This window comes from Spermophilus citellus (assembly GCF_964194105.1).
Source record: "Spermophilus citellus genome assembly, chromosome: 16".
NCBI classification, from domain to species: Eukaryota; Metazoa; Chordata; class Mammalia; order Rodentia; family Sciuridae; genus Spermophilus; species Spermophilus citellus.
The window spans coordinates 43,184,881-43,208,855 of record NC_138196.1 but is presented as its reverse complement, the minus strand read 5'-3'; positions in this window follow the sequence as shown (position 1 = coordinate 43,208,855).

The window sequence follows — 23,975 nt, the reverse complement described above, 5'->3', positions numbered from 1 at the left end:
CTCAATAGTAACTCTAAATGTTAATGGCTTAAACTCAGCAATTAAAAGACATAGACTAGCAGATTGGATTTAAAAAAAAAAAAGATCCAACAATATGCTGCCTACAGGAGACTCATCTGTAAGGAAAAGACTGAAGGTGAAAGGTTTGGAAAAATCATACCAAGCACATGGATTACGGAAGCAAGCAGGGGTTTCCATACTCGTACCAAATAAAGTAGTCTTCAAGCCAAAGTTAATCAAAAGGGACAAAGATGGACATTACATACTGCTCAAGGAAAACATACACCAGCAAGACATAACAATCATAAATACATATGCCCCAAACAGTGGTGCAACTATGTTTATCAAACAAACTCTTCCCAAGTTCAAGAATCAAATTGACCACAACACAATAATCATTGGTGATTTTAACATACCTCTCTCATCACTGGATAGATCTTCCAAACAAAAATTGAATAAAGACACTATAGAGCTCAATAACACAATTAATAACTTAGACTTAACTGACATATATAGAATATTTCAACCGGCATCAAGCAGATACACTTTCTTCTCAGCAACACATGGATCCTTCTCTAAAATAGACCATATACTATGCTGCTAGGAGCCACAAGCAAAATATATGATGTATGGCACCTTTGGTTGTAAAGCCAGCTAGCCACTGAGGTATTATTATGCTAAGATTTACATTCATATGCAAATTGGGCTCCTGCTGTTCACCTTGGCCTACTACTGGACTCATGTTACGGGGACTCATGGAGAGTTCCCATTGGTTGGGGAAGGATAGTAGGAGGAAATTCCGGGGGAGGTCCGGGGACCCCGGTTTTCCGGGAGACGGCGGTTCCGGTTAGACGCCCGCGTGGGAGGACCGGTTTTTTTGCTTGCTGGCGCTGAGAGTGTTGGCGGCTTTTTCAAAATAAAGTTTTGTTCCTGCTTGAGTGGCTCGTGATTGTGTGCCCAGCCAAGACTGCGGCATTTGGTGGCCCGTACGGGGAACGCCTGAAACTTAGAGGTGAGTAAAACTGCTCGCCCCTGAGGGAAGGCGACAGAATGGGTGAACATTTAGAAAAACAATGTGTTCTTGTTTTGATTTATTTTGTTTTTATTTCAAGCTCCCTAGCCCTAGAATTTTCTCAGGCGAACTGGGAAAAATGGTTGGCTCAAGGTTTGAAGTTATTCGGCCCTGAGAAAGAGAAAATTGATACAACCATTGTCTGTTCCGTTTTTGTTTCATTCTGCTTCGGCTTTGTTTTATCCTATCTTATTGGGTTACGTTACCTTTATAGTAGATTAGAATCCAGTAAAAAACAAACCGAAAAACTGCTAAGTAAATTGTTAGAGGTCCAAACTATGGTAGAAAAAACGCTAGGTCAAGCAAAAGAGAAGGTCTCTCAAGCTAGTCAGACAGAGGAGAATTTAAAGAAAGCAAGCTTAGAGGAAAAGCAGCCATCAGGTGGAGAATTACAACAGGAGGTTGCTACTAACTCCGTTCTATCACCAGAGGGCGTAACTCAACCAACAGCTCCATCTACAGCTGAGCGGCCCTCAACTCCCGTAGTTGATGGACGGAATTCTGAGACAGGACCCCAAAGATTAGCATGCCCTGTACTTGAGCAGGCAGGAGGGCAACGAATTCACCGTGCTTTAGATTTCAAAACAATAAAGCAATTAAAGGAGGCTGTAACGACCTATGGGCCGCAAGCTCCCTTCACAATAAGCATGGTCGAATCTGTTACCAACTTGGACATGACACCAGCAGATTGGGCTAACATGTGTCGATCTGTGCTAAACGGAGGACAATATTTGTTATGGAAGGTTGCCAATGAGGAATTTTGCATGGAGACAGCTAGGCGAAATGCAGAAGCTGGTTATCCTCAAAGAAATATGGACATGCTATTGGGAAAGGGACCATATGAGGGTCAAAGACAACAAATTGAATATGACCCTGGCGTATACGCACAAATTGCTGTAGATGCAGTTAGGGCATGGAAAACTTTACAGGGGCATGGAGACTTACAAGGTCAATTATCTAAGGTAATACAAGGAACTAATGAACCTTACGCTGAATTTGTAGATAGACTTATTCAGTCAGCCTCTAGGATATTTGGTAATACAGAACAGGTAATGTCATTTATAAAACAACTGGCTTATGACCAAGCAAATCGTTGCTGCAGAGAGGTCATTAGACCATGGAAACATGAAGATTTAAACACATATATTAAATTATGTAGAGACATTAATAAACAAGGGCAAGTCTTAGCAGCAGTACAACAGGCTTTAGATGCCAGGCCAAAAACATGCTATAATTGTAATCAAACAGGACATTTTAAAAGGAGTTGCCCCGTAAGAGGAGGGTTTAACAAAGCTGGATATCAAAGGAATAGAATACCGGGTATTTGCCCACGATGCCATAGAGGGAAACATTGGGCTAATGAATGCCGTTCTCAAACCACCATAGAGGGTATTCCGTTATCAAAAAACGGGCAAGGACCAAGTGTTTACCCACGATATCGTGGAGAAAGGTATCAGGCTCCAATGCCAAAAAACGGACTAGAGGGCCCAATGCCCCGGGGCCCAAAACCACAAATATATGGGGCAATGGAGGAACCCAACAGCACCATCAAGGTAGTGCCCAGGACGCATTATCCATTAAATCCCTCATCAGACAAACTAGAGGGAGCGCAGGGCTGGACATCTGCGCCTCTGCCAGAGCAGTACTAACCCCAGAGATGGGAATTCAAATCATTCCCACAGGAGTAAAAGGACCTCTTCCCCAGGGAACAGTAGGCTTATTATTGGGACGCAGTTCTTCTACACTAAAAGGACTTATGATAAGTCCTGGGGTAATTGATCCCGATTATGAGGGTGAAATAAAAATTATAGCTAGTTCTCCAAGAGGTATATCAGTAATTTCACCAGGAGATAGAATAGCACAGTTATTAATAATACCCAGCCTGCATGATAAATTTTCCAGTTGTAATGTAGAAAGAGGTTCCAAGGGATTAGGCTCCACAGGTGTAGATTGGGCTATGCTGTCTTTGAATTTAGATTCTCGCCCAATGCTAAAATTAAATATTCAAGGACATGACTTTAATGGGCTGCTGGACACAGGAGCTGACCTTAGTGTCATCTCTCGTCAAGAATGGCCAAAACAACAAGCCACTCAAACGCTTCGAGGCCTAGGAGTGGCAACAAATCCCCATAGAAGTGCTATGGTATTAGATTGGAGGGATCCTGAAGGATGTGAAGGAACTATACAGCCCTATGTATTAGATCATCTTCCCGTAAATTTATGGGGACGAGATGTCCTAGATCAATTAGGATTGACATTAACAAATAACATCAATCCTAACGTGCCCACTACTAGGGCTAAACAAGGCTTTAGGAAAGAAAAAAGATTAAGAGAACAAGAACAAGGTATGACAGCACCTATTCAAATAGATCAAGAAATAAATAGACATGAATTGGGTTTTCAGAAAGGGCCACTGAGACAATCAAAATTACTTGGAAATCAGAAAGACCAGTGTGGGTTCCTCAGTGGCCCCTGACTAAAGAAAAGATACAAGTAGCCCATGACTTGGTCAGACAACAATTAGCGGAAGGACATATACAACCTTCCGTATCCCCCCATAATACTCCCATTTTTGTCATTAAAAAGAAATCTGGTAAATGGAGATTATTACAAGATTTAAGAGCCATTAATAATGAGATGGTTATTATGGGACCTGCTCAATCAGGGATTCCTCAATTGTCTGCTTTACCAAAAACCTGGCATGTTTTAGCTATAGATATTAAAGATTGTTTCTTTTCAATTCCAATTCATCCCGAGGATAGTCCACATTTTGCATTTACTATCCCTGCACTGAATCATGAAGGTCCTGATCAGAGATATGAATGGAAAGTACTCCCTCAAGGGATGGCTAACAGCCCAACTATGTGTCAAATTTATGTTAATAAAGCAATCCAGCCACTTAGAAACCAAAATCCTGAACTACAAATATTTCACTATATGGATGATGTGTTATTGGCACATAAAGATAAAAACACATTGCTAGAATGTTATGCCACACTTACAAACTTATTGAAAAATTATAATCTAGAGATAGCAATAGATAAAGTACAATTAAATCTTCCAATTAATTATTTAGGAGTTCTATTATCCTCAACCATGGTCCGTCCACCAAAAATTCAAATACGAGTAGATCAACTCAAATCACTTAATGACTTTCAAAAATTATTGGGAGACATAAATTGGATAAGGCCTTATCTAGGCATACCAACAGGAGAGTTAGGACCTTTATTTGATATTCTAAAAGGTCCATCAGATCCAAATTCACCCCGCATGTTAACGCCTGAAGCAAGAAAAACATTAAAAATCATTGAAACGTATATGGAAAATATGCATTTGGATAGAATTGATATAAGTTTGCCTTTATTATTTATTGTACTACCAACAAAAAATATTCCTACAGGAGTATTTTGGCAGGAAGGTCCATTATTGTGGATACATTTATCTTATTCTCCTAACACTATTCTTACTAGATATCCTGAGGCTGTAGGACAATTAATACTCAAAGGAATAAAAGCAGCTAAGGGAGTATTTGGGATTTCTCCCAATAAAATTATCACTCCATATACTATGGATCAAATTGATGAGTTAGCTAATGAGTTAAATACTTGGGCAATAATCATGTGTAAAACTAGTGTTTCATTTGATAATCACTTACCATCTAATCCTTTGTTGTCTTTTTGGTCTAAGCATCCTATAGTTTTTCCAAAAATGACAAGAAAAACCCCTATCATAAATGCTCCAAATATATTCACTGATGGGTCAAACAATGGTACAGCAGCAGTAGTTACTCCTGATCAAACTTTTACATTTTTAGTTCCCAAACAATCAGCTCAAAAGGTAGAGCTTAATGCAGTATTACAAGCTTTTATGATGTTTAAAGATTCTGTATTTAATTTATTTTCTGATAGTCAGTATGTAGTTAATGCTATAATATCCCTTGAAGATGCTGGTAGGATTTCACCTTCTTCTACTGTTTTCTCTTTGTTTTCTGCTATACAAAGTCTAATCTGGGACCGAAAAGATCCATTCTTTATAGGTCATATCAGGGCACATACAGGATTGCCTGGAGCCCTTAGTATGGGCAATGAACTAACAGATAAATCTACACATGACATACATATTTTCTCCACAATAGAAGAAGCTATAAATTTTCATAAAAGGTTCCATGTCAATGCTAATACTTTACAAAAACGTTTTAAAATAACTAAAGAACAAGCCAGACATATAATAAAACAATGTCAAAATTGTGTGACATTTTTACCACAAGTTAATCTTGGAGTCAATCCTAGAGGACTGATACCTAACCATATTTGGCAGATGGACGTCACACACTTGCCAGAATTTGGAAAATTAAAATATTTACATGTTACAGTTGATACCTCTTCTGGATTTTTGATGGGCTCCCTTCATGCCGGAGAAAAAACTAAAGATGTTATAGCTCATTGCTTACAAAATTTTGCCACTGTGGGTGTTCCAAAACAGTTAAAAACGGACAACGGTCCTGGTTATACTTCCTCCTCTTTTAAACAATTTTGCTCATCATTTGGTATTACTCACATAACAGGAATTCCATACAATCCACAAGGACAAGGCATAGTTGAAAGAGCTCATCAAACTATTAAAATGTACTTATTAAAACAAAAGGAGGGAATTGGAAAGGGGTATATATCCCCCAAAGATAAACTTAAAATAACCCTTTTTACTCTAAACTTTTTAAATTTAGATTCATCGGGACTTAGTGCTGCGGAAAGACACTTGTACCCCAAAAATGTACATAAGCCTAAGGTACTTTGGAAAGATATTCTAACAGGACAATGGAAAGGCCCGGATCCAGTGATAGTCTGGAATCGGGGCGCTGTCTGTGTTTTCCCACAGGATGAACAGCAACCGATTTGGATTCCAGAGAGATTAACTAAAACAATTTCTACAGAAAAAGAAGATGATTTGACTCAAATCCATAACAGCTGACATCCAGAGCTCCAGCTTGGCTATTCTTACATCTGCGACAGTGATTAACCAAGGTGTTTTTTTCAATATCTATTTTATTATTGCATTTTTCCACATCATAAAGTTCTATTTTATTTTTGAGCTCATACAAACCTAGGTTAATGTTTTTCTGATCAGTTTTATTTTTTGACTGTGTTTTATTTTTTGACTGTGGAGTTTTTAAACATTGCAATGGAGATTTCACCTAGGTATAGTTACAAGGCCTTTATTTACTATTGTCTTATGTGTTGTATGTTGTGTGCACACTTCTGTTTTGTGTTGTATGTCTGTATGTGTGTATGTCCATATTTCTTATATGAGGAGCGCTCATGAAAAAATGGATCCGAATTTTTTCTTTATTCACGTGATTTATATAGTTTAATTTAAATTAGGTAAACAGCTGTTAATGATTGTTTTTAAAGATGGTTAACAGATCTGTTTGTTTGCTAATTTAAATTTGGTAAACAGCTGTTAAGGATTGTTTTTAAAGGAGTTTAACAGATCTGTTTGTTTACTTTCACCTTTCCTTTTTATTATATTTAATAATTCTGTTCAGGATAATGTCTCTTTAACATCATTGCCAGAATTTCCATCTCCATCCCAATTCCAGTGAAGACTGAGATAAAACCAAACTACAGCTTCTATGATAGCAATCACAGTAAACTGTATAAACTGATGCATCAATGAATATAACTCAACAAGTAATGCTATCAAGGACTTGATTTACTTTGGGAGGAAATGGACATATTGATAGACTCCTCCAATTTGAACTGCTTGCAGAACTTGCCTGGACTATATATCAGTTACATACACTGTAAAATATCATCTGGTGCACCGAATTGTGGTACTGCTGGCATATCTTTGCTGATGGTGTCACCAGTGATGCAATTTCCTTGCCAGCTCACCCCATGTTTATTGCGGTAATACTGGCATATCTTTGCTGATGGTGTCACCAGTGACGCAATTTTTCCAAGGAGCCATCAATTGGCTTGGTGTCGTGACATTTCTGTATCCTCCTCCCTTCTACTAGTGATGGTCTAAAATTTGGGGGCCAACAGAGGTGAGGCAAAGAACCTTACCCCCCCACTGGCACCAAGGCAAAATTTGGGGGCCAACAGAGGTGAGGCAAGAACCTCACCCCCCCACTGGTGCATAGGCCTATCCACAAGCATGGCTGAATGCTGGACCGGTAGTCAACGACGGGTTGCTCTGATTACAGTGGATTCAACCTAAGACAGGAAGCTGACGCCTAAAGGTCAGTTCTCCCATGACGGGTAAGAACCATATGTTAAATTGGACAACCTACCAGGCACGGTCCCTAGCCACATTGCTTGTTACTTAATTAAACAGAAGGGGGCAGATGCTAGGAGCCACAAGCAAAATATATGATGTATGGCACCTTTGGTTGTAAAGCCAGCTAGCCACTGAGGTATTATTATGCTAAGATTTACATTCATATGCAAATTGGGCTCCTGCTGTTCACCTTGGCCTACTACTGGACTCATGTTACGGGGACTCATGGAGAGTTCCCATTGGTTGGGGAAGGATAGTAGGAGGAAATTCCGGGGGAGGTCCGGGGACCCCGGTTTTCCGGGAGACGGCGGTTCCGGTTAGACGCCCGCGTGGGAGGACCGGTTTTTTTGCTTGCTGGCGCTGAGAGTGTTGGCGGCTTTTTCAAAATAAAGTTTTGTTCCTGCTTGAGTGGCTCGTGATTGTGTGCCCAGCCAAGACTGCGGCACTATGCCACAAAGGAACTCTTAGCAAATACAAAAAAGTAGAGATACTACCATGTATTTTATCAGATCATAAAGGAGTGAAATTGGAAATCAATGACAAAATAAAAATAAAAACTTACACATCACATGGAGACTGAACAATATGCTACTGAATGAACAATGGGTTACAGAAGACATCAAGGAGGAGATTAAAAAATTCTTAGAGGTAAATGAGAACACAGACACTACATATTGAAATCTCTGGGACACTATGAAAGCAGAACTTAGAGAAAGATTCATTGGATGGAGTTCATTCCTTAAAAGAAGAAAAAGTCAACAAATAAATGACCTCACACTACATCTCAAAGCCATAGAAAAAGAAGTACAAACCAGCAGCAAAAGCAGTATAATGCAAGAAATAATTAAAATTAGAGCTGAAATCAATGATATAGAAACAAAAGAAACAATTGAAAAAATTGACAAAACTATAAGTTGATTTTTGAAAAAATAAATAAAATTGACAGACCCTTAGCCATGCTAACGAAGAAAAGGAGAGAGAGTACTCAAATTACCAGCATATGTGATGAAAAGCCAATATCACAACAGACACTACAGAAATACAGAGGATAATTAGAACTTATTTTTAAAAATTATGTTCAAATAAAATAGAAGACATTGAAGGCATCGACAAATTTCTTAAGTCATACAATTTGCCCAGATTGAGTCAGGAAGATATGCACAATTTAAACAGACCAATATCAAGTGAAGAAATAGAAGAAGCCATCAAAAGCTTACCAACCAAGAAAAGCCCAGGACCAGATGAATACACAGCCAAGTTCTAAAAGGCCTTTAAAGAAGAACTAATACCAATACTCTTCAATTTATTTCAGGAAATAGAAAAAGAGGCAGTAATTCCAAACTCATTCTATGGGGCCAATATTACCCTGATCCAAAAAACCAGGCAAAGACACATCAAGGAAAGAAAACCTCAGACCAATATCTCTAATGAACATAGATAGAAAAATTCTCAATAAAATTGTGGCAAATTGAATACAAAAACATACCAAAAAGATTGTGTAATTCATCCCAGGGATGCAAGTTTAGTTCAACATATGGAAATCAATAAATGTAATTCATCACATCAATAGACTTAGGCACCAAAATAGGCACCAAAACAGGCAGGTAGACCAAAGGTACAGAATATAGGTCACAGAGACTAACCCACAAAATTACAATTATCTTATATTAGACAAAGGTGCCAAAAACATGCACTGGAGAAAAGATAACATCTTCAACAAATGGTGCTAGAAAACTGGAAATCCATATGCAACTGCCACAGTCTGGCTGGGCACAAAATCACAAGCCACTCACAGCTTTGTAGATTCAAACAGCAATTCTTTATTCCCGAACTCACACCGGCACTCTACAATCACGTTCTGGGGAAAAAATTCACGTTCTGGGCCAAATCCACGTACTCCACCAGGCTCTAATCAGCAGGATACGCCCTATTCCCGGCAGGGTACACCTGAAACTGCCCTAAACCCAAGGAGCGGGATATTCCCTAAAACCTGATCTGCCCTAAACCCGGATCCACCCTGGTCCTTGAGCAAGGTCACCTTACTCAAGCATACATGCAATGTCACTGCAAATGACCTGAGTCTAAGACAAGCCCATTTCCACAATGGAGAGTCCTTCCTCTAAGCAACATGGGATATGCTGACAAGGAAATTTTGATGCGTCATTCCTACTTGGCAATGGCTCTCAGCATCTCCCCCCTTCTGATTAATTAAACAACAAGCAATGTGGCTTAAGGACCATGCCTGGTAGGTTGTCCAATTCAACATATGGTTCTTACCCATCATGGGAAAAACTGACCTCTAGGCATCAGCCTCCTGTCTTAGGTTGATACCACTGCAATTGGATCATACCCGTCACTGACTACCGGTCCAGCATACAGCCATACTTGTGGATAGGCCTATGCACCAGTGGGGGGGTGAGGTTCTTGCCTCACCTCTGTTGGCCCCCAAATTTAGCCTTGGTGCCAGTGGGGGGGGTGAGGTTCTTTGCCTCACCTCTGTTGGCCCCCAAATTTTAGACCATCACTAGCAGAAGGGAGGAGGATACAGAAATGTGACGACACCAAGCCAGTTGACGGCTCCTTTGGAAAAATTGCATCACTGATGACACCATCAGCAAAGATATGCCCGCACTACCACAATTAACATGGGGTGCACTGGCAAGGAAATAAAAATTGCATCACTGGTGACACCATCAGCAAAGATATGCCAGCACTACCACAATTCGCTGCACCAGACGATATTTCACAATGCATGCAACTGATATATAGTCCAGGCAAGTTCTGCAGGCAGTTCAAAGCGGAGGAGTCTATCAATATGTCCATTTCCTCCCAAAGTAAATCGAGTCCTTGATTGAGAATTACTTGTTGAGTTATATTCCTTGATGCATCAGTTTATACAGTTTACTGTGATAGCTATCATAGAAGCTATAGTTTGTTTTTATCTTAGTCTTCACCAGCACTGGGATGGAGATGGAAATTCTGGCAATGATGCTAAAGAGACATTATCCTGAACAGAATTATTAAATATAATGAAAAGGAAAGGTGAAAGTAAACAAACAGATCTGTTAACCTCCTTTAAATACAATTGTTACCTAATTTAAATTAGTAAACAAACAGATCTGTTAACCATCTTTAAAAACAATCCCTAACAGCTGTTTACCTAATTTAAATTAAACCATTTAAATCACGTGAATAAAAAAAAAAATAATTCGGATCCATTTTTTCATGAGCGCTCCTCATATATGAAATATGGACATACACACATACAGACATACAACACAAAACAGAAGTGTGCACACATAACATACAACACATAAGACAATAGTAAAGGCCTTGTAGCTTTACCTAGGTGAAATCTCCATTGCAATGTTTAAAAACTCCATAGTCAAAAAATAAAACTGATCAGAAAAACATTAACCTAGGTCTGTACGAGCTCAAAAAATAAAATAGAACTTTATGATGTGGGAAAAATGCAATAATAAAATAGATATTGAAAAAAGCACCATGGTTAATCACTGTCGCAGATGTAAGAATAGCCAAGCTGGAGCTCTGGATATCAGCTGTTATGGATTTGAGTCAAATCATCTTCTTTTTGGTCTGTAGAAATTGCTTTGGTTAATCTCTCTGGAATCCAAATAGGCTGCTGTTCTCCCTGTGGAAACACAAACAGAACCCTGAATCCAGACAATCATTGGGTCAGGACCTTTCCATTGTCCTGTTAGAATATCTTTCCAAAGTACCTTAGGCTTATGTACATTTTTTGGATACATATGTCTTTCCACAGCACTAAGCCCTGATGAATCCAAATTTAAAAAGTTTAGAGTAAAAAGCATTATTTTAAGTTTATCTTTGGAGGATATATACCCCTTTAAGATCCATTTAAATTTAAGTTTTTCAAAAGCATTCTGCCTTAGTTTTTAGAATTACTTTAGTCCTTTTAATTTTTTTGATGTGGTTTTAAACCAATTTCCTTCTAGTTTAAACCTGAAACTGCCCTAAACCCAAGGAGCGGGATACTCCCTAAAACCTGATCTGCCCTAAACCCGGATCCACCCTGGTCCTTGAGCAAGGTCACCTTACTCAAGCATACATGCAATGTCACTGCAAATGACCTGAGTCTAAAATAAGCCCATTTCCACAATGGAGAGTCCTTCCTCTAAGCAACATGGGATATGCTGACAAGGAAATTTCGATGCATCATTCCTACTTGGCAATGGCTCTCAGCATGCAACAAAATGAAATTAAACCCCTATCTCTCACCATGCACAAAACTCAACTCAAAATGGATCAAGAACCTAGGAATTAAACCAGAGACTCTGTGTCTAATAGAAGAAAAAGTAGGCCCTAATCTTCATCATGTGGGATTAGGCCCCAACTTCCTTAATAAAACTCCTATAGTGCAAGAATTAAAACAAAGAATCAATAAATGAAATGTACTCAAACTAAAAAGTTTCTTCTCAGCAAAAGAAACAATCTGTGAGGTGAATAGAGAGCCTACATCCTGGGGACAAATTTTTACCCCTCACACATCAGATAGAGCACTAATCTCTAGGGTATATAAAGAACTCAAAAAGCTAAACACCGAAAACACAAATAACCCAATCAACAAATGGGCCAAGGACCTGAACAGACACTTCTCAGAAGAGGATGTTCAATCAATCAACAAATATATAAAAAAATGCTCATCATCTCTAGCAATCAGAAAAATGCCATTCAAAACCAATCTAAGATATCATCTCACTCCAGACAGAATGGCAGCTATTATGAAGACAAACAATAATAAGTGTTGGCGAGGATGTTGCTGTGGGACTGCAAATTGGTGCAGCCAATCTGGAAAGCAGTATGGAGATTCCTTGGAAAACTGGAAATAAAACCACCATTTGACCAGCTATCTCTCTCCTCCGTCTATACTCAAAGGACTTAAAAAGGCATATTACAGGGACACAGCCACATCAATGTTTATAGCAGCACAATTCACAATTGCCACGCGCGGCGAAATGGACCGAGTCCGGCGGGAGACGTCGGGGTTAAAAGAATTCACAGGACACCAAGGTTCTTCATCCAGGGGGAGTCTCTGTTTATTATCTCAGCTCATACATATATATTTCTTTCAGACAGAATGGAAAGTTACTGGTAGGCGGAAGCAAGGACGGAGGGGGACAGGTGGTCCTTGTCGACTCATACTAAGCCTTCAACCAGGAACCTTATCAGACCCAAGCAGGTCAGGACGTTCCCACATAACCGTTATAGGCTGAATAATATGGAAACAGACACCACAAATCTTTCAAGGCCTTGGGAGCTGGCCTCTTTGGCGTGCACACAAGAAACCAGGGCTGGGCCCAAGCCCCAGGGGCCAGGGGGAATCTGAGCCAGCACACAATAGCTAAACTGTGAAGCCAACCTAGATGTCCTTCAGTGGATGAGTGGATAAAAAAAAAATGTGGCATATATGCACAATGGAATTTTACTCAGTATTAAAAAAGAACAAAACAATGGCATTTCCATGTAAATGGGTGGCATTGGAAAAGATAATGCTAAGTGAAGTCAGCCAATCCCAGAAAAACAAATGCCAAATGTTTTCTCTGATATAAGGAGGTTGACTCATAGTGGTGTAGGGAGGGAGAACATGGGAGGAATAGATGAATTCTAGATAGGAAAGAGGGGTGGAAGGGGTAGAGGGGGTAGGGGATTAGCAAGGATGGTGGAATGTGATGGACATCATTATACAAAGTACATGTATGAAGAATTGAGTTGGGTGTCAACAACTTTATATACAAAAAAACAAAGTACATATATAAAGGCAAAAAAAAAGAATAGCATTACCTTAGATTAGGTAGAGGGAAGTGAAAGTAGGGGAAGGCAGCAGATGTGGGGATAAGAAATTCAAATGAAACACATTATTACTTTATGTATGTCTGTGACTGTATGATCAATATGATCCTACAATATGTATACTTAGAAAAATGAGAAATTATATCCCATCATTGCATGATATAGCAAAGTATATAAGTGCATTATACTGTCATGTATAACTAACGTAAACAAATAAAAAAATTAATTTGAAAATAAATACACCAGTGTTTTCTCTAGAATCACTGTGGATTACCAAACCAAAAAAAAAAAAAAAGCTATTTTTTCTGTGAATTCTCAGACTTCAAGAGCACAATACCATTTCATCATAGATGTAAATATCCCTTAAATACCTATTTTCATATTTGTGGGGGCTGGGGTTATGACTCAGAGTCACCTAGCACGTGCAAAGCCCTGGGTTCGATACTCAGTACCACATAAAAATAAATAAATAAAGGTATTGTGTCCAACTACAACTGAAAATAAATAAATATTTAAACAAAAAAGATTATGCTCTTTCTTAAAATATCTCATAACCCTGCCACAAGCCTCATGCAGGTGATAATGGTACCTCATGTTCAAGAATATAACAGAACTACCTCATAGGAATTCTTTACCTTTTCTCTGTAGCAAAAATCAGCTGGGACACAAACTTCCTTTTATCCCTGTGCCTATGAAAGACTAGTCTCTCAAGAGATGACCTCTCCACTCTGTCCACTCTCACTTCTCCTGCATCCTTAATCTCTATAACTCTGGAGACCCCCCTCAGCATAGAAACATGTTCCAGTAACCTCTCTTTTTTTCACAAAATAAATTAAAACTCTCACCTAACTCAATATGTCCTTCTCTATAAGAACCTGCTTTCCTTCTGGGAAAACTCCTGAAAAAGTTTAATGCCTAGCCAATAGCACTTTCAAGTCTCCATCTTATAGTTGTTATGTGTGAACTCTGCTCTATTTTGCTTGCCCTCTCAATCACATTTATTAATTATTCTAAAAACAATAGCCCCTCCCTTTTTTAGTTTCCATAACATCTTAAGAGTATTCAATTTCAGATTTTTATTTTTTTCTTTCAGTTTTCTGCTGTGTTCCTGACCTAATCTCTAAATGCTGGTGTTCTTCGAGATCTTACTTGGTTCTTTGTGTTGTGTAAAAATAATTTCTCCCTTGGTGATAGCTTTCATTGCGATGGTTTAAATACAATGGATAGAAGTTGTTCTGAATACAGCTACACATGAAAAGTACCTCAGACTTAAGGAAATATCAACAATAAGTTTCTCCATCCCGTAGTAATTACATGAAAACATTGAGGATGTATTCTTGCTGTGGAAATGTGGAAATGTCAACTCATTGACCTTGAAAAAGTTTAGAAATGATAAACCTCAAATACATAAGAAAGAATTGGAGCTGGGTAAGAGAGAACTACTCCTGGAACATAAGGATTTTTAAAAGATACATGTAGCTATGGTTGGTTGGGTTGCTATTGCAGTTACAAAAATAATGACATCTACTTACTTTTTTAGTGTCATAAGATCATTGAGTGAGATGAAGAGGGGAGTAGAGAGTCTTTGAGATGAGAAGAAAGTGCCCAGTAATTATTTTTAAATAATCATTGTTAATATGAATAATTGAGGGAACTAGAAAAATACATTAGCCATGACTGGCAGTGTTACATACCAGGTTAAAATTGATAATTATGATTTATAATGAAACCAACCACCCATGTGTCACGATTTTCTATAGCTATGGTTAGCTTCTCAGGGACAAGTATTAAGAATTCATATAATAAGGTTCATCAAGGTCTTTATTAGCCATGAAGGGGATCTATAGTATTTTCTGAGCACATTCTGACTCTCTTCAAGGAAGTTCTGTCTTGACCCAGGAGGTCTGAGTCCTCTCTTGTCCGGTGCCTTAACTATTACAGGAAAGCAGAAAGATGCAGAACAGATATCTGCCCAATTAATTTTAACTCTGAAACTTCCACTTTATTCTCTGTACAGTGAATTCCTTTTGGCAGGTAAAATAACTGCTGTCCACAGTATCTAAAGTATGGTTCAGAGCCTTCCCTGCACACTGGGATCTGGTGGGATTTTTTAAAATAATAATGCCTGGTTTCACACAATGTTTTAATGCTATTGGTCTTCTGTGGGAATTGGTCACAGGAAGTTTTAAAAGTACTACAAGAGAGTCTAATGTGTAACCAATATTGAGGATCATTGATCAAAAGAATATATGCCCAACAGAGAGTACCTGCTATGGTTTTGATATGCGGTGTCCTCCCAAAACTTCCTGTGTTAAATTTAAGAGATAGAATTATTGGAATATGTAAGCTATAACCTAATAAGTGGATCAATCCATTTGACATATTAGGAAGTAGGTCACTGGGCACAGGCTTTTACCATTTATATTTGGTAGCTTCACTCTGCTTCAGGACCTTCTCAAGGTAAGATTCTTTCCTCCACTGCATCTTTCTACCATGATATTCTCCCTCACCATAGTCCCAGAGTGATGGAGTTGGTTGACCATGGACTGAACCTCTGAAAATTTGAACTCAATATAAACTTTTCCTCTTAAGTTGTTCTGGTCAGGTTATTGATCACAGAAACAGTAAGTTGATTATCACATTACCTACCTTCAACTCTCATGAGAAATAGTTTGAGATTTGCACTATTCTGCCTCTGAAGTTTACCATCTTGAGAGGAAAAAGCAGATTCACAGAAAGTTTAAGAAAACTAATTCAAATCAAGCTCTACAGCATGTAAACGAATTGTAGTGATTCCAAATATATAGCACACTTATACTGAGTCCCTAACTTAATGAAAAAGTAACTCTATGTCTCAAAACTAATCATATATATATATATATATATATATATATATATATATATATATATATATATATCTCACAATTAAATATGAAGACCTTTTTGGGGAGATGGAGGAAAAGGTGAAATAGACAACATAGAACAACAGCATTCTTCCAGCATTCCCAGGCTCCTTCTATGAAAAATCAACAAATCCCCCAATGAAGACAGCAGTCAGCAGAATTCAGTGTTATTATTCTATGATTCCTTCTCTCCAGGTTGTCCCTCATACTTGGCTGACTCTATAGGACTTTGATCCTTTAAAACAGATGGATTTGGAATTTTAATTTTCATTTCTTCTTTATGGAACCCCATCAGAGCTAGAAGAGGACATCCTCTATAAAACTCAAATTTATAACTTGAGAGAAAGCCAGAATCAGATATGTTATTGATTCTGAACATCCAGGAACAGATTCCATAAAATTCTCAGATATGTGTTCAGTTTTATGCTTCTCTCTCTTTCTTGAGTAAATTTCCCAAGCTAAACACAATGAAGATGCATGTAAATGTGAGAAACATGATAATAAATAAAACACGAAAATGTATATTTCTTAAATATCAAGAAATAGAATAAAATGTTTTCGATATCTTAATCTCAAAATAATAAAATATTCTGCTTTAGTTTTTATCATAGTTAAATATTTGAACCATGTAACTCTCTTTTGACCCTTTATGTTCTGCAAGTCTAAGAACTGTTGCTACATTAATTAAGTTTGACAATAACAGTCCACATTTTCCCTTTATTTTTAAAATAAATCTAGTTAAAAATTTAAAATTGTTTTAAGGGATTGTTCCTAGTAATTTAAGACAGGAAAAATATGAAACAACATATTTACAACATATTAACATCACATTTAAATGTTAGAGGAAAAATATATTCTTATTTTTAATTATGTACCTATTGATTTTTATTCTACGATTTACTAAGGTCACTGTCACTTAACCTTTTGTCGATTTATTTAACTAGTTTTTGTAAATAAACTATCCACAGATTTGTTTTACTAAAATCCTTTTTTTCAAAGCCATTTCAGAAAACTAACACAAGAAATTATTGAATTTTGCCCTTATAAGTTTATGATGATGATTATATGGTCTGTTCCTTGCTAGGTTCAGTTCATTTGTTTGGGGGGAAAAGGACAATGAAACCAGTTGTTAACTTTTTATTTCATATTCATATAATAATTTTGGTTTTATGTGGACATAACTTCAAATGGAGCACTGAGAGAGATTAAATTGAAAAAGTCGGCTTCACTAATGGCATTACATCTGCACAAGATACATCATGATAATGGCATGTGCTATTATATATGGCTGTGGCAATGCACTGTGAAAGTCTACATATATTTTATTTGAATTAAGAACACTGATTATAAAAAGACTATCATATATATTCGTCTTCTTTAAACAAGGAAATTTCACATACCATCTGCCTTTCAATCCATGCTTGCTACATTTGTCACTTTGTGGGTTCATTGCTCACTAGTGCTATTTTATCCAGTTTTTGAACCCAGGTGTCCTTTCCTGGTATCTCTGCCTGTATGGAGACTCAATTCCTCCCATCTTTTCTCCCTGCCCTGGACTCCAGTACTCATGTCAGTCCAAAGGATGTCATCAACCACTTGAAAACTCTTTTACGTTCACATTCCTAAATCTCTTTTTCATGATGTTTATTTCTACCTTATTTAGCTATCCATCAATATGGTAATTACTTTGCCCCTTGTGATTACAAAGAATATCCACATGATGTAACTGATCAAAAATGTTTAAGTAAAGGTCTAGTTTTCGTTCTCCTTATCTGCTATAATTGAGCTTTAAGAATGTCATGAAGTTGTGTCATTTGATGCCAAAATGAACCCCGTCTAACTGCAAGATCCTTTCTGTCATTCAGTGATTGTTTTTGTTGATTTGTAGTTGTGTTCCACAAAATAATTTTTCAAAAACCTATTTCGAACATTTGCAACTGGCTTGCATCAGTCTCTCCCTCTGACCTGAAAATGGTAGGTAGTTGTAAAAGAAAAGAACATTCATTTTAATTACAGAATTAAGGTGATAAAGCTAAACTGTTGTTAGCAAATCCAGAGAGAAAAGTCTTTCCCTGCTTCTAAGTAATTATCCCTTGTCCTAGCCTCAGGAGCAGAACTGTAACAGTCTTTTGAAAATATGTTTGTCAAGCTTGACCTAGTCGTCAGACACATTTGAGAATTTAACATTTTAATATATTTGTAATGTTTTATGTAACTGGAGGTATTTTTGTTTCCTAAATTCTTGATTCCCTTCAAAGACTTCAGTTTTATACTCTTTCTACCTAAAATCAACCACGCTTGTGCTAGAACACATGCCCTAGTTGTTTGATGTTTCTTAGGTAATTGAAAATTATGCACAGAAAGTAAAGCTTGATGTCATGCTGAGCAAGAGACTGGAGGAAGTGTATACAGTATAAACTGAAAACTTTCTTACCCAAAGAGAGATCCAGGCTTCCCCAGTCATCAAGGACTTAGGAAACTTAACCTTGGTGCCCACATTCTTATTGATATAATCAACCCACTAAATATAAGCTGCCTAACATTTTTTTTTAATCTATACATTGTCGGTGTGTAGAAGAAAACAAAAACTATAATCATATGAGGAAGGTTTCCACATGAAGAGTAAGTTGATAATAAAGGAAGCGGTCAATATACAACCACACTTTTGAACATTCTTGTTAAAAGCTGGGGGATAAGTTTTGTGTAGTTTCCAGCCTAGTGATGGCACTATAACAAATTAGTTGCAAAATCCCAGAGGTTTATAACCACAAAGGTTTATTCACATCTATTAAATATCCCAATGGAAGTAGAAGGTAAGGAGGTGAGGGAGCTCTGTTTCACCTACCCTTCAAAGTTCTAGGCTTACAGAAGTGCATCAGTTGTGATGTTAACAAAACACATGGTCTCTATGGCTACCAGAATGTGAAAAAAGGGGGGAGGGGACTTTATCAAGCCCACATACACTTTCATTATTTTCTTTATTTCTTATTTATTTATCTGTAATACTGGGGATTGAACCCAGGGACACTTTTCTACTTATCTTCGTATTTTCAATCCTCAGACTTTTTGTTTTGTTTTGTAATTTTGAGACAGGTTCTTGTTAAATTGCCCAGGCTGGCCTTCAACTTGTGATCCTTCTGCCCCAGCCTCCTGAGCAACTGGAATCATTGGTTGTACCACCCCACCCAACAACTCTCATATACTTCTAACTAACCCAACTGTAAAGAGCACATTTGTTGATCATAGTCCAAGACCTAGAATTTATAGCCACAGTTCAACTCTATGCAAATTTTGGAAACATGAGCTAATATATTCAAATATGTTTCCTTGTAAAATATTACTAATTGATATGCTAAGCACTTAAGAAAATGGGTCAGGGGTGTGCCATGGCAAACACTTGTAATCCCAGATACCAGAGAGGCTGAGGCAGGGAGACTGCAAATTCGAGGACGCCTCTGCAATTTGCAAGACTCTCAAAATAAAACATAAGAAAAGGCTTTTGGTGTATGTATCTCAGCAGCAGAGTACACTTGGTTCAATTCGTAGTACTACAAAAAGAAAAAATAAAATAAGGAGAATAAACAACAAATCAATACTATCCCTCCAAAAAAAAAAAAAGAATAAAGAAAATATAAGGAATTAATAAAATTTACAAATGAATTGAGATTATAACAAAATAAGTGCTGACTTTCTGAAGAAGGTAAACAAATTGATTTAACTTTACAAGTTTAATCAAGAAGAGGATAACATTTGGAATGAAAACTAAACCATACCTAAAGACAGAGAAGAAATTTTGAAAAGTTATAAGCTGTCCTAAAATAGCCCTTCAAATAGTAATTTAAATTTTTTGGTTGTTTCAAAGAAAAATGCTTTATAATCTTTGCAAATCGGAAACAAAATAGAGCACTCTTATCCTAAAAATGTGATATACATAGTTCACTGTATCTAGAGTGGTAACTTGGAGAAAAAATGGTCGATATGAATGGTACCAGAAATGACAGAGATGATAGAATGATTTTTTTAAGGGGAACCTAAAATAGCTGTCATAAATATTCTGAAAGAATCATGAATATGACAGGATAAAAGGAAGATTTTTAAGACTTAAATGGAATTCCTACAAGATCAAAAATATATCTAAAGTGAAAATTTTATTGAACAGAATTACCTACAGAAAGGATAACACACAAGATCACTGTACTTGAAAACAAAATGGTGAAGACTTATCTGAAAGGAAAAAAAAAGAATGAAAACAAAACTAACAGTGACCTGTGAGATGAAAATACTAAAAATTAAGTGAAAATAAGGAGTCCACAGACCAAAGAAGCTAAATAACCCAAAGATAGACAAACACATACCAAGGAATAATGATGATGATGATGATAATAATAATAATCTATTATTAGAGGAAAGGCATATTCTTTGTTCAGAAACAAGGTACAATAATAGAATTAGAAATTAGAAATTTTGTGAGCTTGAATTATATCTCTAAAAGCTAAAAAAAATAGAGGGAGGGAGGGAGGGAGGGAGGGAGGGAGGGAGGGAGAGAGAGAGAGAGAGAGAGAGAGAGAGAGAGAGACCAAACTGTCAATCTTAAACACGGTAACTGATTTAGAGTATTTTTCAAAAATTAAGACAAAATATATTCTTTAAGGTGAAGAAAAGTTGGAGGCAATTTTAATGTGCAAATCTCATGGAAATTTTAAAGGAAAAAGATAAAACTAAAAGAAAACTTGGATAGACTTAAAGGAACCAGAGTGCAGAAAGAATAAATACATTGACCAGTTAAAGCAAGGTTCAATTTTTTTATATTTTTAATTTACTTAAAAATTAATAATTGGGCTGGGGTTGTGGCTCAGTGGTAGAGCGCTTGCGTAGCACATGTGAGGCTCTGGGTTCAATCCTCAGCACCACATAAAAAAACAAACGAATAAAATAATATGTTGTATATGTGTGATAAGAATTGTAATGCATTCTGCTAAAAAATCAATAAAATAAAATAAAGCTATAAAAAGTTACCTCATTTAAAAAAAATAATAATTGACTTTTGAAACCAGAAACAATAATAATGAATTATAAGATTTTAAACATTCTAAATTAAAAGGCAGGACAGCAATAGCAGGGGAAATTTAATTACAGGATAGTCCTTCAGATTATGTCAAGGTGTTTGAACCTCTGCATCTACCACTCATTGTATGTGGACTATCCCAGGAAAAGGGCATGAGATTGGTTGAAACAGTTTTCTCTGGCTCTCTGGCTGAGGGTAACTGTTAATGGAAGAAAGCATCTGTCAGACATTAGACAGTAAGGCAATAAGTGCCTATGGCAAAGCACCCACTTAATGAATTAGCATAGAAATTAAATCAGTATGTTTTTCCTTTGAATTTGGGTATGAACAACCAAAAGATATTAATAGTAACTCGATTAAGGTTCATCATACTCCCTGAGATCAATCTTAGTTAATGTTGACAAATTATTGCTTTCTGTGGGAGTCATTGGATAGCACATGGGAGCAAAGGAGAAAAGATAGAAATAATGAAATTTGATTGGCATGTTTCTTCATTCCAGAGTCAAAGCCAAATGGCTATGTCAATGAGTTCGGCCACCAATACTAGTCACTTATTTTCAAAAACTAACAGCTTCAGTTTTAATAGATGGTATATTTTTATCTGACAAAGCTGATTCCTAGCATGCTTATTCTGACTTTATATTACAAAACCTTATTAATATGATGAGAATTGGTGGAAAATTCTTTTCTCACATAGCTACTATCAGCACAATCGAAAACTATTCAAGAAGATCAGAGTACCTAGAACAGAAAGGGTAAAAAGGGATAATAGTGGGAAATACTGAGGTAAGCAATAAGTGGGCCTACACATCATAAAAGAAGATTGAAACTTCAAATTTGCCAGCATCAGCAGATGTACTTTGGCAAAAGTGGCTTCATTACTCACCTACAACTCAGTTTTTTGTTCTCCCTTCAATTTCATGAGATGATTCCATTCAACCTTTTCATTAAAACAAGCATTGAAAACTATTTCCCTTTTCAGCAAGATATTTGGTCTGTTAACTTACTTGTCCACTCTCGAAAACAGTAGTCATAACAGTTCATTTTTCAAAATCACAATTTGTCATTCACTGTCCCAGATGATTCAGGCAGATGTATTGTGTGTTGTCTGTCAAAGTTCTGACAAATTTCTTCTGTAAGTTGACCCAAGTGCTCAGTGCACTTTAAAAACCCAAATATTCCCTGACTGTGGCCGTTTTAGCCTTTGCTTTAGTAAAGACTTTCATGTAATTGTGAAAAAAAAAAGATTAATATGTATAGCCTATCTTTCTCTGGATGAAATCACAGTGTGTATTTACAAAATGCAAGCCCAGCAGAGACTAATGTAAAAGTAAAATTAAAACCCTAAAAATTCAAGGATATCAATCAGTAATATATATGCTTGCCTGAACAAAAGGCATCACTATTTTGAGAAATAAAACAATGTCTAAAACTTAAATACTAACATTGAAAAACCTATAAAAACTAAATTTAAGAAAACAAAAAAGACAAGCAATAGAAATAGATCCTGGGATGACAGAGATGTTAGAAATGGCAGATCCAAATCTTACAGCAGCCATTGCAAATATATTCAAGGACTTAGAAGGAAGTGTGATCATATGAATGATGGGGAATCTCAGCAGAGAAACAGAAAAAATTTAAAAGTAAACTTTTAGCAATGAAATTCTGAAATTAGAATGAAACTTTTAAAGTTTAAAGTCAATAGAAGAAAGGGAAAGTGAACTGAAGATAATCCAGCACTACATCTAAAGACTGGAGAGAAAAGATTAGAAACTTAAAAATGAAACTGTCTCATGGACATGTGAGAAAAGGTTGTATAGTCTAATTATGAATAATTTTGGTTTCAAAATGAAAAGAGAAAAAATATGAAGTGGAAATACATATAAAAAGACAATGGCCAAATGTCTCCAAGTAGTTGAATAGTAACAATTCACATATTAAAGAAGCTAAAAAAAAAAAAAAAAAAAAAAAAACAAGGGAGAGAATTAAACAACAGCAGATGGGGTAGAGAGGGAAGATGAGAGGGAAGGGGAGAGGGGATAGTAGGGGATAGGAAAGGTAGCAGAATACAACAGTCATTAATATGGTATTATGTAAAAATGTGGATGTGTAACCGATGTGATTCTGCAACTTGTATTTGGGGTAAAAAATGGGAGTTCATAACCCACTTGAATCAAATGTATGGAAGATGATATGTCATGAGCTTTGTAATGTTTTGAACAACCAATTAAAAAGAATAGCAAACAAGTTAGACAAAAAGAAAATCACACCGAGGCACCATGCTTACGCACACTTAGGTAGAAGTAGCAATGAGAAGACTGGTGGCTGACCTCTCTTCTGTCAAGGATGCAGGCAGACGTGGATCATCTTTAAAACTGCTGAAAGGAAAGGAAATGCTGCTCAAACAAGATACTACATTTTTAGGGGGAAAATCACGTACATTTTTATGTCAATGATACAAACAAATTTGTCAAGAATGTGAAGAAATCAGAAATCTTATACACTGCTGGTGAGGCTGTACAATGGAACTACTAGTTAAAAGAGAAATTACAATATCTAGTATATTTAAATTTGTGCACATCTTATGACCCAGTGATTCCACTTTCAATTATCTGCTCTTGGAAGTCTTTCACTCAGGTATAGAAAAGTCATAATTATAAACCCCCACTGAAGCATTACGTATACAAATAACTGCATTTATCTGTCATTCAGTGGTAAAATGGCTAAGATGTGGTATTTTAGTTCAAAAGAATAACACAGAGCAATTAAAATGAGCAAATTATATCTTTCTAAATGAATAAATCTTGGGAACATAATACTGAAC